The following is an 11,454-nucleotide window of genomic DNA, read 5'->3' as shown; positions in this document are numbered from 1 at the left end:
GTTGAAAACCGGTCGCAAAAGATGTTGCGGAAACGTTGACAAAGTAATCGATTTTGCAAAGATATGTAACGTTGTTTAATAGACGTTGAGTCAACGTTATTGCGTAACGTTGAAAAATTGCTACTAAATGACGTTACAAAAATGTCGCAGTTAAACGTTGAAAAAGCGTTACATAAAAAGCGTTGAATAAACGTCGCAACTTAATGTTGAAAAAACGTTACCTAAAAAGCGTTGATTAAACGCTGTTAAAGCAGTCTATTTTGCAAGGATTTGTAACGTTGTTAGTAAAACGTCAATTTAACGTGACTCAAAGACGCCGAGTAAAGGTTGAAATATAACGTTGAATCAACGCTTAAATGTGCTGTAGAAAATATCGCAAAATATTATTTAACGTAATAAAACGTGGCTATAATATATATTGATTTGACAAATAAAACTAAATTCTAGGTTGAACTCTGCTCTTGCAATATTTCCAAAATCGTTTTTTAATACAAACAGTAATATACAATGATAAATATAAAAAAGCTTAAAATATACAATTTATAGATATATATATATATACAAATATAAATATTTTCTTTAAGATTTAAGTGTGTGTGAGTGTTTGTATATATATTTATGCAAAATATTAAAAAAAAAAAATACAATTTACAGGATATCGTATCGATAGGCCAGGATATCATTGAGATACAAAATCTAAATCAAAAAATAAAACTTGTAACATTAGTAGTCTGAAAGCAAATGTAAAATTTTTTTTATTGAATTAGAATGATTATTATCAAATTTAAAAAGTAAATATAAATATATACATATAACCTATTTATTTATATAATTTGTATTTATATAAAAAATATATAGATAAATAAGTTATATATATATAGATAAATAAATTATATATATATATATAAATATAAATATATATATATATATATATATATATATATATATATATATATAAATTATATATATATATATATATATATATATATATATATATATATATACACAAATTAAATATATATATATAAATTATATGTATATATATATATAAATTATATATAAATATATATATATAAATATATATATATATATATATATATATAAATTATATGTGTATATAAATTATATATATATATATATATATATATAAATTATATGTATATATAAATTATATATATATATATAATTAATATTTATATATATATATATATATATAAATATATATTATATATATATAAAAATATAAATTATATATATATATATATATATATATATATATATATATATAATATATATATATATATATATATAAATATATATTATATATATATAAAAATATAAATTATATATATATATATATATATATATATATATATATATATATAAATATATATTATATATATATAAAAATATAAATTATATATATATATATATATATATATATATATATATATATATAAATTATATAAATACATATAAATTTATAAATTATATATATATAAATTATATATATATATATATATATAAATTATATATATATATAAATATACAGCAAACTCCTGGTTATTTGAAATGGCACTTATCAGAATTTCCTGCTTATTTGAAGCAATTTTCATTTCCTGTGAATTTTCTTTAACAAACTCATGCAAAAGCCGTTATGCAGAAATGCAGTTATTCGAACCTGCAGTTATTAGAAATTTTGGTTATTCAAAACAATTTTTGCTTCCCTTGACAATAAAAAAACACATTTAAGGAACAAAAAAAAATTTAAAAATCGACTATTTTTTCAATAAATTGTAAAATATTTATTGTTTAACAAGGATAAAACTTAAGAAACACCTCATTCCAAGGGTCTTTATCTTTTTTTACTTTCTACTTTTATTAAAATTGAAAGTAACCTAAAGGAGGTCACTTTAAAGATCATTTTCAGTTATTCGAATCTTGGGTTATTTGAAGTAAATTCTTATACTTTTTTCTGTCTAAAATAAATGTGACCAAAGTAAGAAACATCTATATTTTTATTATGAAATATGTTTTATCAATAACTATTCACTAAAAAGGAATAATATCAAAAATATTTTGTTAAAGTTATTAACAATAAGCATTTTAAACTATATTTTTTGGAATTTATTTTTAGAAAAAGTAAAACTAATAATAATAATGGTTTATCATCAAATTTATTCATTGGTTATCAGATCTCTGTTTACTTGTGATCGAAAAAAGGGCCTAACCTACAAGCAATGTGATGAAAAATATCAAATATCAGTAAGTGGTGTTAGGAAGATGTGTATAAAATATGAAACAACTGGTTCTGCTAAAAATCAGAAAAGACTTGGTTGCCCCATTAAGACTTCAACAAGAACCAATATCTTAATTGCACTGATAGAAAAAAAAAATTCAAAAATAACCTCAAAACAAATTGTTGAAAATCCTTATTTAAATGTTTCCTGTCGAACTGCACAGAAAAGACTTAATTTAAGTGGTTTAATAATTTAGGTGGTTCAAATAAACCTTCTTCAGAAAAGTAAACCCCTCAATAGTCGTATATACAAAAAAAAATTTTAGCATTTGCAAAACTGCATATTAACAAGAGTGAGGCATTTTGAAACTTGTTATGGTCTGATGAGAATAAATGTCAAATATTTGGCTTTAAAAATGCCAAAGAGTTTGGTGCAGACCTTGTGATGCACTCTTAGATAGAAATCTTACAAAAACAGTCAAGCATGGAGGTGTCTCGCCTATGGCTTGGGGATGTTTTAATTCAAATGGTGTGGGACGACTGGTGAATGTTGAATGTTTAATGACAGGGAAGTTGTATGTTGATTGGCTTTCAAAAAATTTATGTCAATCCGTTAAAGAACTGATTGCAAATTTTTTTTCAAAATGACAACGACCTTAAACACACATGCAAAGTGGCAAAACATTTCTTCAAAAAAAAGTAAAGCTAACACAACTTAAATGGCTGACACAAAGACCGGACCTTAACTCTGTTGAAAATATATGGGCAATTTTAAAATCTAAAATACCTCCATCAAAACGAACAAATATAAAATAATTTTAAGAGGCTCTTATTAAAATTTGGAACTCAATTGATGCTGACCTCACATCAAAGCTTGTAAAAAGCATGCCAAGAGGTTTAGAAGCAGTCATAAAAGCAAAATGTGGCACAACAAACTAATCAAATGAAAATCAGACATGATATTCTTGCATTTGTAATAAAATTTATTGATAAAACATTATACTTTATAATTAAAATTTTGATGTTTCTTACTTTAGTCACATTTACAATTGTAAGATAGCTCATTTCATTTAATAGAGTTACTTTTATTTTTTTTTTTTGAATTTATCCACAACGTTACTTAATTTTGTGTGTCACTGTATATATATATATATATATATATATATATATATATATATATATATATATATATATATATATATATATATATATATATATATATATATATATATGTATATATATTTATATATATATATATATATATATATATATATATATATATATATATATATATATATATATATATATATATATATATATATATATATAATTTTATGAAAGTCAACTTTTAGAACTAAAAATAGTCACAATTCCATACATAAATTAACTATATTAAACTTACTTCAATAGGTGTAAATATAAACCATCAATTTAAATCATATAATGTACTTCGTTCATAAGATGGAAACCAGTTAAAACCATATCATTTCTCTATCTTTGATCTACCAGAACTTTACAAAATAAACTTACACCTAAAATCAAATTATCACAAGTCAAAAAAATTTAGACAGTATTATTAAAATCAGCTATGACCAATAGTTAATATTAAATTTTATTTATACTTTACCATATAAAAAACAAAGAAAAGTTAAATGCAAAGAGAAACACAATTATTCACCAACATAATTACTTACATTCATTTTCGGAGTCCTATGTAGTCGTAAAAATAAATCTTTTGCCTACATCTTTATCTAATAATAGATACTAATAAGTAATTATTTAGTAAAACAAATATGAACAAAAATGTAAAAACTAAAATGTAGAATCAGTGTAAACAGTTTACGATATATATTTAGGCAATCACAATTAGCAACCAGACAATCTCTAATGGACTTATTATAAAAGGACAAAAATAGACTTCGACAAAGCACTAATTGCAACAATTTTAATTACAACTATCAAAAATGAATTGTCTATAAAAAATGTTTGTCTTTCTAGACAATCATTTTAAAAACGGACACTAAATGAACAATCTCGATTTTTTAATGAGGTATAGAAGATCTATTTAATATATAATTTGGACTTATAACGAGTAATCAAATTTTCACTGCAGCATCGTTTCAAAAACTGAAAACGAGCACAAAATTAAAAATACAATTTTTCTAACAGAAGTTCATTTTTTAATTTTTTGTCCAGCGTGTGCTGTTGATTAAAAAGTTAATGTCTATTTAAAAACCTCAAAATGGACTATTTTGTGCTCAATTGAAGTTCATTAATTGCTCAGTTCAGTTGTTTTTCAACTCTCAGTGAATGTGCGTGAAAATTTATTTTTAAAATGCCCTCTCCAGTTTGGGATTACTTCAAAAAAGTTGAAGGTAAGTTTATCATTTAAAAAATTTTCCTTAGTCACTAAAATCTTTATCACCTTCAATAAAATTATTTTAAAAATATGTGATCAAAGAGTTGGCCTTTATAAAATGTGGATTAGTAAGTAGAAGATTCCAATAGGTGTTAAAATTTATTTAGGTTTGTGAATAAAACAATAGTGAAAAAGAAAAATGTTTTTTACTTTCATTTTATTGATGAATATGTACGCAAGTTTTAAACAATAATTAATCATGGGCAATGATCGCCATTTGGAGTTTTGATGTCATTTCAATATTTTTTTAATATTATAAATTTACTACATAACAATCTTCAAATAATACGGTAATGAAAGATTTCTGGTTTTATGAAATCAAGTAAATTTAGACAAAATCATAGACACCAAATAGACAAAAAATTATGCTTTGTAGACTTATGAAGTGAAAATTATTTTTTAACTGAGCAATCTTAGGACACCATCAAAAATTTGATAGACACAACAAGGACAAAAAATTAAACATTTGTGGTGTCCATTACAATATACAGAATTGTCTATGTCTGTGTTGTAAGTCTATCCATAGACTAGTCTGGTTACTAATCACATTACAATAAACAGATTCAAAATACTACTTATCCCAAAATAAAAATAAGAAATAAGTTTATTTGATATAGTACTTCACCATTTCACCATTAATATAGTATATTCACAATTGATATAGTACTTCACCACTTTACCATTAATATAAAACTATAATAGATTTTTATTCATATAAAACAACTAAAATAGCAAAGAGTACTGTAATATTTAATGACCCCCAAATACTTTAATTCTTTTAACTCTAAGCTTGTTCCATGAAAAATCAAGTGGAAAATTATTATGGGCAGCTTTCATTGCATGAACACCAGTTGACAAAAATAACAAACCATCTTTTACCCAACAACATGGAACAGCTACCTCTGCTTCCATCTGTTTTTAAAATAAACAACTAAAACCCAATATTGTGAAGTCATTGTAATAGATCATCTAAAAATAAGGCATCATTTGTTTTATTTACATATATATATACATATATATATTTACATATATATATACATATATATATATATTTATACATATATATATGTTTATATTATATATATATATATTTTATATACATTTTATATACGTGTATATATATAAGAAATATATACATTTTATATACGTATAAATATATATATATATATATATATATATATAAAAGTGTATATATATATATGTATACATATAAATATATATTCATATAATATATATGTATATATACATATATAAACATATATATGTATATATATATATACATATATATATAAACATATATATAAACATATATATATACATATATATATATATATATATATATATATATATATATATATTTACATATACATATATGTTTATATTATACATATACATATATATATATATAAATATATATATACATTTATAAACAAATATATATACATATATATACATATATATATATATATACACACACATATATATACATATATATATATATATGTATATATATATATATATATATATATATATATATATATATATATATATATATATATATATATATATATATATATATATATATATATATATATATATATATATATATAATGTATGCATTTATATGTATATATATATTCATCTATTAGGCTGGCGCAGATGTATTTTTAATACATTGTTTCCAGTTTAGGATGTTGAATGCTGGATCTTCTTGACTCAATGCATGGGTTTGCTTGTGTCACTGTTTTTATGACTAGGCAACTCATTCTATTATCTCCTTATGAGGGTACAGCTCTAAAACTCAGTTTTATGGTTCTGAGGCCGGCTGGTAGTCAGGTTTCCCGAACTTTGTGGTAGCTCTCAGAGAGGCTGATTCCATCAACAGCTGAAAAATATCAAAGTATTAACAGTGCCATGTTGCGCATGGATGGTGTCCCTGTTTGTACTTTTGGTGTGCATTGCGGAGGCCACATTTGGAGCCCTTTGTTACGGCTTAGGGTTTATTAGTAGTAATGAGGCAATTGCTTGGGCTATTAAACGGTGTTCTGAGTACTATCTATGCTTTGAGTCAAGTTCTTCAAACTAATTTAAAAATGAATAAAGTACCAAAAACTATAAAACACAAAAAACCATCATCATCACCAAGTTCTCTAAACCTATCATTCACTAATATTCGTGGTCTTCGAAGTAACTTTTCTTCTGTTGAGTCTTATCTCTTGCAAAGTTCACCAGACCTACTTGCTCTTTGTGAGACTAATTTGAGTTCAGCTGTCTCATCTTGTAATCTTAGTGTTGATGGTTATCTTCCTCTGATTCGTAAAGACTCCAATAGTCACATGCTTGGCCTGGGCATTTACATTCGTAAGAATTCACCTGTTTGTAGTGAAACTAGGTTTGAATCCACAGACTATTCTTTCATGTGCTTTCGTTTAGCACCACTTCACTCTATTGCCTTTCTCTTTGTTCTATATCGCTCTCCTTCATCTCAAGGCTGCACTCTTTTTGATGTTATTTTTGATCATATTGACGAAGCCCTCTCTCTTTATCCATCAGCTAATATAGTTGTTGTCGGTGACTTTAATGCTCACCACTCTGAATGGCTTGGCTCTAGTGTCAGTGACTCTGCAGGCATTAAAGCCCACAACTTTTGCCTTTCTCAATCCCTAACTCAAATAGTCAACTTTCCAACTCGCTTTCCTGACAACCCTAATATTTACCTTCTCTACTCGACTTATGTCTTGTTTCTGATCCTAGTCAGTGCTCAGTTTCTCCACATTTACCCTTAGGTGCTTCTGATCACAGTTTGATCTCTTTAAAACTAATATCTCATTCTTCTTCATCACCTGAATACCCCTATTATCAAACCTCTTACAACTACAGTAAAGCTGACTGGGATTCTTTCCGTAATTTTCTTCGTGATGGCCCTTGGGTAGAAATCTTTCAACTTCCTGTCGACAAATGTGCTTCTTACATAACTTCGTGGATTCAGGCTGGCATGGAATCTTTTATTCCCTCTCGACAATTCCAGGTCAAGCCTCACTCTCCTCCATGGTTTTCCTCACACTGTGCTGCTGCGATTGCCAATCGAAACCGTTACTTCCATATTTATCAGCAAAACAATTCTCCAGAAAACAGACGTCTGTTTATTACTGCTAGAAACAATTGTAAAAAGGTTTTGTCTAACACCAAAACCCGCTATTCTCAGGTCATGAAATCTCATATCTCATCTCAAAAATTAGGCTCTCGTGACTTCTAGAGAATCTTTAATAATATCAATAATAAAGGCAAATCTATAATTCCACCTCTCTTGTATGGTTCAGACTTTGTCACCTCACCTAAAGACAAAGCCGAGCTGTTTGCTAAAAACTTTTCATCAATATTATCTCTTGATTCCACTAATTGCGTTCTACCTGATATTGCCAACAAACAGGTTGATCCATTGCTTGACATTCATATCACTCCAGCATCTGTATCTAAAGTGATCTCCTGCCTAGACTCTTCTACAGCTTGTGGCCCAGACAACATACTTGTTATTGTCTTGCAGAAGTGTTCTCCGGAGCTGTCGTCTATACTCTCAAAACTATTCAACAAGTGCTTATCAGAGTCTTGTTTTCCAGCCTGCTGGAAAGCCGCATCTATTATCCCTATCTTCAAAAATTCTGGGGAGCGATCTGATTCGTCTAACTACCGTCCCATAAGTCTTCTTCCTATCATAAGCAAGGTTTTTGAATCTTTAATTAACAAACACTTAATTTCTCATCTTGAATCTAATAACTTACTTTTTTTTTTCAATATGGATTTCGATCTTCTCGTTCTACAGCTGATTTGCTAACAGTAATAACTGACAGGTTTTATCGTGCATTAGATGAAGGTGGAGAGGTTAAGGCCATCGCTCTTGACATTTCAAAAGCGTTTGATAAAGTTTGGCATGCTGGTCTTCTCCATAAGCTTTCTTCTTATGGTGTATCCGGCAACATCTTTAAGATCATTGAATCCTTCCTTTCCAATCGTAGCATAAAAGTTGTCCTTGATGGACAACACTCTTCTTCTTATTCTGTAACTTCAGGGGTTCCTCAAGGTTCTATCCTTGGCCCTATACTCTTTTTAATTTACATTAACGATCTTCCAGATATTCTCACATCTAAGGTGGCATTGTTTGCTGATGATACTACCATTTATTCTTGTCATGATAAGAAACCAACACCCTCTGATTGCCTGGAGGGGGCATTTGAGCTTGAAAAGGATCTCACTTCTGCTACAGCATGGGGCTCACAGTGGCTGGTGAACTTTAATTCAGATAAAACTCAATTTTTTTCAGCCAATTGTTATCGCAATAATTTAGATCTTCCTATATTTATGAACGGTGATGTACTCGATGAGTCACCTACTCTTCATCTTCTAGGATTAACTCTTACTTCCAATCTTTCTTGGAAACCATGTATCAAATCGGTTGCAAAATTAGCATCTGCTAAGGTTGCATCTCTTTATCGAGCTCGCCACTTTCTTACTCTGGATTCTATTCTCTATCTCTATAAATCTCAAATCCGGCCTTGTATGGAATACTGTTGCCATATCTGGGCCGGATCTTCTAATGATGCCCTTTCTCTTTTAGACAAGGTGCAAAAACGCATTGTAAACATAGTTGGACCTGCTCTTGCAGCCAACCTTCAACCATTATCACATCGTCGTAATGTTGCTTCCCTTTCTCTTTTCTACAAATACTATAATGGGCACCGCTCTAAAGAGCTAGCGTCTCTTGTGCCATCTACTAAAATTCATTCTCGTGTTACTCGTCATTCAATTAAGTGTCATCCTTTTTCTGTGACTGTTCCTAAGTGCTCCAAAAACGCTTATTCGTCTAGTTTTTTTCCTCGAACATCAGTTCTTTGGAATTCGCTTCCTTTATCTTGCTTTCCTGATTCATATAATTTGCAATCTTTTAAATCGTCCGTCAATCGTTATCTTGCTCTACAACCTTCATCTTTTCTCTTACAGTAACTTCCAACTTTAATTAGTGGCTGCTTGCAGCCTTGTTGGAAGCGAAGATGTTTAAAAAAAAAAAAAAAAATTTAAATATATACATATATATATATATATAAATATATATATACATATATATATATATATATATATATATATATATATATATATATATATATATATATATACATATATATATATATTTACATATATATATATATATATACATATATATATATATATTTACATATATATATATATATTTACATATATATATATATATATATATATATATATATATATATATATATATATATATATATATATAAGTATATATACATATATATAAATATATATATATATATGTATATATACACATATATAATTTTATATATGTATATATACATAAATATTATACGTATAATATATGTATAATATATATGTATATATACATATATAAAAATATACATGTATATATATATACATATATATATATATATATGTATATATATGTATATATATATATATATATATATGTATATATATATGTAAATATACATATATATATATATATGGATATATATATATATACGGTATATATATATATATATATTTATATATATATATATACGTAAAAAAAATGTATATATTTCTTATATGTATATATTCATAAGTACATGCATAAATACATAATATTAAAACAAATAAAAATATATATCAAAGGTATATGATAAAGAATAAATGTTAGAATTAAATATACAACACTTTCTCTATTATTAGGACTAGAAATATATACATTTGATATATGTATATAATTTCTATTATTAGGACTAGAAATATATACATTTTATATACGTATATCAAATGCATACATTTCCTTTATATATATCCATAAATTTACCCATATGTACATGCATGAATACATATTATTAAAATAAATAAAAATATATGATAAAGAATAAATGTTAGAATTAAATATACAACACCAACTCTATAATTAGGACTTTATACTTTTTCTATTAAAATTAGAAGTTTTTAAAAAAATGGAATTAAAGTTTCTTATCCAAATGTGTTTTTATACAAAAAAAACATAATAATGCATACTTGCATTATTGGTCGAAGATTTTATACTAAAGTATTTGCTTGATAATTAGGGTAAGGTGTTTAGAGTTTTTCAAATAAATAAAAAATTGGGTCTGTCAACAGACTAAATTTAGTTTGACTTATTTTGTTTTATTAATTTTGATATTACTTTAAACATCTGAATCTTATTAAAATTAAATGCTATTTCTAACTTAGAAATAACATATTTAATACAACTTTGCAATTTATTAAAATGATCAACTTAAAATAAATAAATCATCAACAAAAATAACCTGAAATAACCGATTATACCCTGAGATTTATGTATATTATATACAATTTGATGCAAAATCTAAAAGTTTTAAATTAGCCGCAATAAAAAGAAGTTATAAAACATAACTTTATTAAAATATTTTTTTTATACCATCTGCATGCATTCTATTAAGTTTTCCTTGCCTTTACTTTACGGCAAATTATTTTTGTAATGGCTAGTTAATGAGACAATAATTTTCAATGTGCCACTTCCTCAACGTTGTCAAAACAACGTTGAGGAAGTGACACAAACGTTTAAATTCCTCTGAAAAGGATACCTTAAAAGAATTTAAAAATGAAGTAATTGGAAAAGCGCAATTATTTATTTTATTTGTCGGTATAGGAATTTTTCGGGCCAGATTAGGACCAACTGATACAAAAAAAATATTTAATTCCTCAGCTATCACACTTTGATCATAGG

At 26.0% G+C, this 11,454-nt stretch overlaps 1 long non-coding RNA gene across 1 annotated transcript; it reads right to left on the bottom strand.

Moving 5' to 3' along the window:
• Positions 1-441: 441 nt before the first annotated feature.
• On the bottom strand, positions 442-5,632 carry LOC136080915 (uncharacterized). Its single transcript, XR_010638723.1, has 3 exons — positions 3,934-5,632; positions 3,642-3,771; positions 442-696 (listed from the first exon to the last, which is right to left on the bottom strand). It is a non-coding gene; the product is annotated as an uncharacterized LOC136080915 (long non-coding RNA).
• Between the last annotated feature and the right edge of the window lie 5,822 nt (positions 5,633-11,454).

Source organism: Hydra vulgaris, chromosome 06, assembly GCF_038396675.1.
Source record: "Hydra vulgaris chromosome 06, alternate assembly HydraT2T_AEP".
Classification (NCBI taxonomy): domain Eukaryota; kingdom Metazoa; phylum Cnidaria; class Hydrozoa; order Anthoathecata; family Hydridae; genus Hydra; species Hydra vulgaris.
Note: the sequence above shows the minus strand (reverse complement) of the source record. Positions and strands in the feature narration are given on the sequence as shown.